Below are 5,360 nucleotides of genomic sequence, written 5' to 3' on the forward strand. Positions count from 1 at the left end.
ATTGAATCATTTCTAATGCATGAAAATAAGTTTTCTAAAGTTTTCCCCAAAACGTCAAAATCGCCCGCGGGCCCACATGGTCAACACCCGAGGTTCAAACCAAAAATTGATTACCCATTCCCCCACGAACCCAAATATATAATTTGTTTTGAAATCAGATCTCAAATCAAGGTCCAAATACCCAAAATTTGGAAAACCTAGGTTCTAACCAAAACACCCAATTTCCCCCATGAAAATCATTGATTTTGAGTGGAAATCATGTGAAAAGATGTTAAAGATTAAAGAAAATAAGTTAGAAATGACTTACAATCGATTTGGAAGGGAAGTTGTCTTTGAAAAATCGCCCAAGAGTGTTTTGATTTTGAAAGGGTTTGAAAAATGAAAGTTTTTCGGCTAAGTTATAAAATTGCAAGTTGCAGGTGTCGCAATTGCGACCAGGGTTCGCATCAGAAAACTAATCCTTTTGCATTTGCGAATAAAATGCCGCATTTGTGATCAAGTCAATTTCCGGTCACCTTCGCATTTGCGAGGGACCTTTCGCAAATGCGATATCATATTTGCGATAGAACAGTCACATTTGCGACTAAGGCTGCTCAGGTCCATTTTCACATTTGCGATGCTTTGTCACATTTGTGAGCCAGGCTTCACATTTGCGAAGCCTGCATACCCGAACACACCAGCTGAAAAACCTGCAACTTCCTAAGTTGAATTCCACTCTGTGGCCTATCCAAAACTCACCAGAGCCCTCAGGGCTCCAAAAAAAGCATGCACACTAACCCAAAATATCATACGGACTTGCTCGTGCATTCAAATCACCAAAATTACATCATCAACTATGAATTTAGCATCAAAATCAGGAAATCACTTAAGAACATCAAATTTTCTAATTTTCTTAATTAAGGTCCGATTCACGTCATTTCAACTCCGTTTCTTACCAAATTTCACATATTTAACTTAAATCATATATAAGATCTGTACAGGGCTCCAAAACCAGAATACGGGCCTGATACCATCACATTTCATTTCCAAAACTCATAAATAATTCCAGCAAACAAGTTTCTTCAAAAATTCATTTCTCGGGCTTGGGACTTTGGAATTTGATTTTGGGCATATGCCCAAGTCCCATATTTTTCTACGGACCCTATGGGACCATCAAATCACAGATCCGGGTCCGTTTACCCAAAATGTTGACCAAAGTCAACTTAAATTCGCTTTAAAGGCAAAATTCATCATTTTTCAGAGATTTTCACATAATGGCTTTCCGGCTACGCGCCCGTACTGCGCACACAAAACGAGGTGAGATAGAAAGAGATTTTTAAGACCTTGGAATACAAAATTTTATTTTTAAAACAAGTGATGACCTTTTGGGTCATCACAACATGACATGGGAGAGAGTAGACTTGCCCAAGGGAAAGAATACAACTAGATCAAAATGGGTGTATAAAATAAAGTATAAAGCTTATAGAGATGTTGAAAGATTCAAGGCCAGGCTAGTAACAAAAGGATACAACTAAAAAGAGGGGTTAGACTACCATGAAACCTTTTCACAAGTTGCCAAAATGGTAACTATGAGGTCAGTTATTGCAGTAGTAGCTTCAAAAGGGTGGACAATGTATCAAATGGATGTATATAATACATTAATGCAGGGAGACTTATACCAAGAAGTATATTTGGAAATGCATCAAGGTTTTAGAAGACAGGGGGAGACTAAGGTATGGAAGCTAGTGAAGTCCTTATATGGACTAAAACAAGCTTCCAGACAATGGAACATCAAACTTACTGGGGCACTTCTTGAAGCAGGGCATAAGAAAAGTCTATATGACTATTCACTATTTACCAAGAAGAAAGGAGAAGACTTTGTGGTTGTTCTTATGTATGTGGATGATCCGCTCATCATAGGAAACAATGAGCAATTCATCCAAGAAACTAAAGATGTTTTAAATCACAAATTCAAAGTAAAGGATTTGGGAGAACTGGAGTATTTCTTGGGAATTCAAGTTATGAGATCCAACAAAGGGGTCTTACTAAACCAAAGGAAGTATGCCTTGCAATTGATTTCTGACCTGGGGTTAGGAGCTACTAAACTAGTGGCCACTCCAATAGATATGAATTAAAAGTTTACTTTACCAGAATTTGATGCACATGTTGGGGTATCTGGAGATGCATTGATGAAAGATGTTGCAAGTTATCAGAGATTGATTGGGAGATTAATATATCTGACTATCACAAGGCTAAATATAATATTTGATATGGAAATACTTAGTCAATTTATACAGTCACCTAAGCAGTCTCATTGGGAAGAAGCAATAAGAGTTGTAAGATATATCAAATTGAATTCAGGAATGAGAATTCTACTGAGCAATAAAAGTACAAACAGTCTGACTTGCTTTTGTGATGTAGACTGCGCTGCATTTCCTAGTACCAGAAGGTCGGTAACTAGTTTTTTTGTGAAGTTTGGGGAATCATTGGTGTCATGAAAATCTAAAAAGAAACAGACAATGCCTAGAAGCTCAGCAGAAGCAGAATATAGAAGTCTTGCAATAGCTACTGCAGAAGTAGTTTGGCTACTTGGATTGTTTACAGAGCTTGGCATTTCAATTGAGCAACCTATGAGTATGTTTTGTGACAGTAAGACAGCCCTATAGATTGCAGCCAATCCTATATTTCACGAAAGGACCAAGCATATAAAGATTGATTGCCACATTATGAGAGATAATATCCAAGATGGCAAGATTAAGACTCATCGCATAGGGACGATATACAAAATTTGAGGAAGATTGGAGGTAATTTGGACTGGTTTTGTATCAAAATTCGTAATTAAATTGAGTTCAAAAAATTCTTCTGTGACACATGTATCAAACATGTATTCATCGATTAATAACTTACTTGGATGCATCATTGAATATTAAAAACAAAACGTTTGACCTATATCTATTAATAGTAAAAATAAAACGTCTCGACCTGTATCGATTAATTTATGTGATGCATTATTAGTGATGAATGAATGGAAAATAGAAGAATTATTAGTATTAAGTAAACGAGTTAAATTAATAGGTCAAACATGGTCAAACTTTTAATTTGAATCGCAATTAATTAGTCAAACATGGTCAAACTTTAAATTTGAATCGCATTAATATTTACTATCTAAATAATATAAATGTAATCAGTTAACTCTTTTGAAATACAAATAAAGAATACACTAACATATACTATAACATGTTATATATATAGTTAAAGTACACAACGAAGTATGTGTGTTATATACATACACACACTAACATATGCTATAACAAGCTATATATATAGTTAAAGTATTACACTTAAGTGTCTGTGTGTGTGTGTGTGTGTCTCTCTCTCTCTCTCTCTCTCTCTATATATATATATATATATATATATATATAGGTATAGCCGTATATATATAAGAATACGAAGCGCTAGGAACACGGGGTCGGGTTCTTTTAGTAATAGATCACTTGTGAAGATCCTAATTAGTATATATAATTTATCGTCAAATATATCTATTTGTAAATTGATTCATCGACTTATAACTTTTTTAGATGCATCGATAAATATTAAAAACAAAATGTTTTGAGATATATCAATTAATATAAAAAACAAAACGTCTCGACCTAAAATAGAATAATATTATATTGGTTTATCAATTGATAAATTATTCGTACGTAGTAATGTATAAGATTGATCATCAATTACAATATAGTGTATGTGTGTTTGTGTGAAATTACTCATATGCTTAAATATAACTTAGTAAATTTACTTAGATAAATGCTATTATAATCTATTAAAAGTAATTACCTAGTTAATATAATGTTTTGTAAAGATTGTGCTTATAGTTTATAATTATTTATAATAATTGTATAGTTAAATAAAATAAATGTTTATAGTTAATAATTATTTTTTATAGTTTATAATAATTTTTATAGCTTATAATATTTTAAAAAATAAAAACAAAAAAATATTTTTTTTAAAACAGTAACCGACCAACGTTGGTCGGTATTTGGTCAAACGGTCAACACTTAATGTACCGACCAATGTTGGTCGGTAAGTCTGAAAACAGACCTGAAATATACGGGATTCCTCCCATTTTTTCATATCTCTCTTCTCAAAATTCCTTAAACTCCCACTCAATACCTTCCCCCCTCTCTATTTTCTTCACACAAATCACATTCCCCAACCCGCGTCGCCACTGCCCAGCTGCCGCCGCTGCCACTGCCACTACTGCGTCTCTCTTTCTCCACCTCCTAAAACTTCTAGGTTTGAATTACAACTTATATCTTTTGTGTATAAATCTAATGTTTTGTTTATTAGCTATGAATTAGTTTCAATTGATTATTTAACATTATATTTTATAAAAATCTAGGGTTTAGGTCTTGTTTTAGTTGAATTGATTACATATGGTATAAATTGAATGTTTGAGTTTGTATTGTCTTGAATAGTTTAGTTAAAATTGAATTATTAACTTTGAATTGTCTTGAATAGTTTACTTAGAATCTAGGGTTTAGGATTTGTTCTTATGAATCGAACTTTTAAGGTATGGGTTGAATTATTAGGATATAATCTTAACTTTTTGTCATGACCCTAAAACCCGAACCCGGTCGTGATGGTGCCTCTCGTGAAGACAAGTCCAACCGACACTTCACATTTCAGTTTTATAGCAACCAAACATTAAAATTTAAGTCTAAAACATGATAATTAATCCAAAAGTTACAATATAGTGATATCATAATCCTTTAGCAACTCCAACCATCTTCGCTGCCTCAAATTAAGATCCTTCTGCTTGAACAAGTGCTGGAGGCTACGATGATCAGTAAACACCTCACAAGACACCATACAAGTAATGACTCCAAATCTTCAACGTGTGAACTATGGCAGCCAACTCCAAATCATGAACGGGGTAGTTCTTCTCATGGGGCTTCAACTGATGAGAAGCATAAGCAATAACTCTACCCTCCTGCATCAATACACAACCAATACCAACCCTTGAAGCATCACAATACACGGTATATAAACCTGGAGCTGATGGCAAAATTAACACTGAAGCTATGTTCAAGGCTATCTTAAGCTTCTGGATGCTCTCCTCACACTCGTCCGACCATACAAATGAAGCACCCTTCTGAGTCAACTTGGTCAAGGGCGATGCGATAGATGCAAATCCTTGAACAAACCGATGATAATAAACAGCCAAACCAAGAAAGCTATGAATCTCTGTAGCTGAGGATGGTCGGAACCAACTCTGAACTACCTCTATCTTCTTCGGATCAACCTGAATACCCTCACTGGACACCACGTGCCCCAAGAAAGCCACTGAACTGAGCCAAAACTCACACTTGGAGAATTTTGCA

This window comes from Nicotiana tabacum, chromosome 3, assembly GCF_000715075.1.
Source record: "Nicotiana tabacum cultivar K326 chromosome 3, ASM71507v2, whole genome shotgun sequence".
NCBI classification, from domain to species: Eukaryota; Viridiplantae; Streptophyta; class Magnoliopsida; order Solanales; family Solanaceae; genus Nicotiana; species Nicotiana tabacum.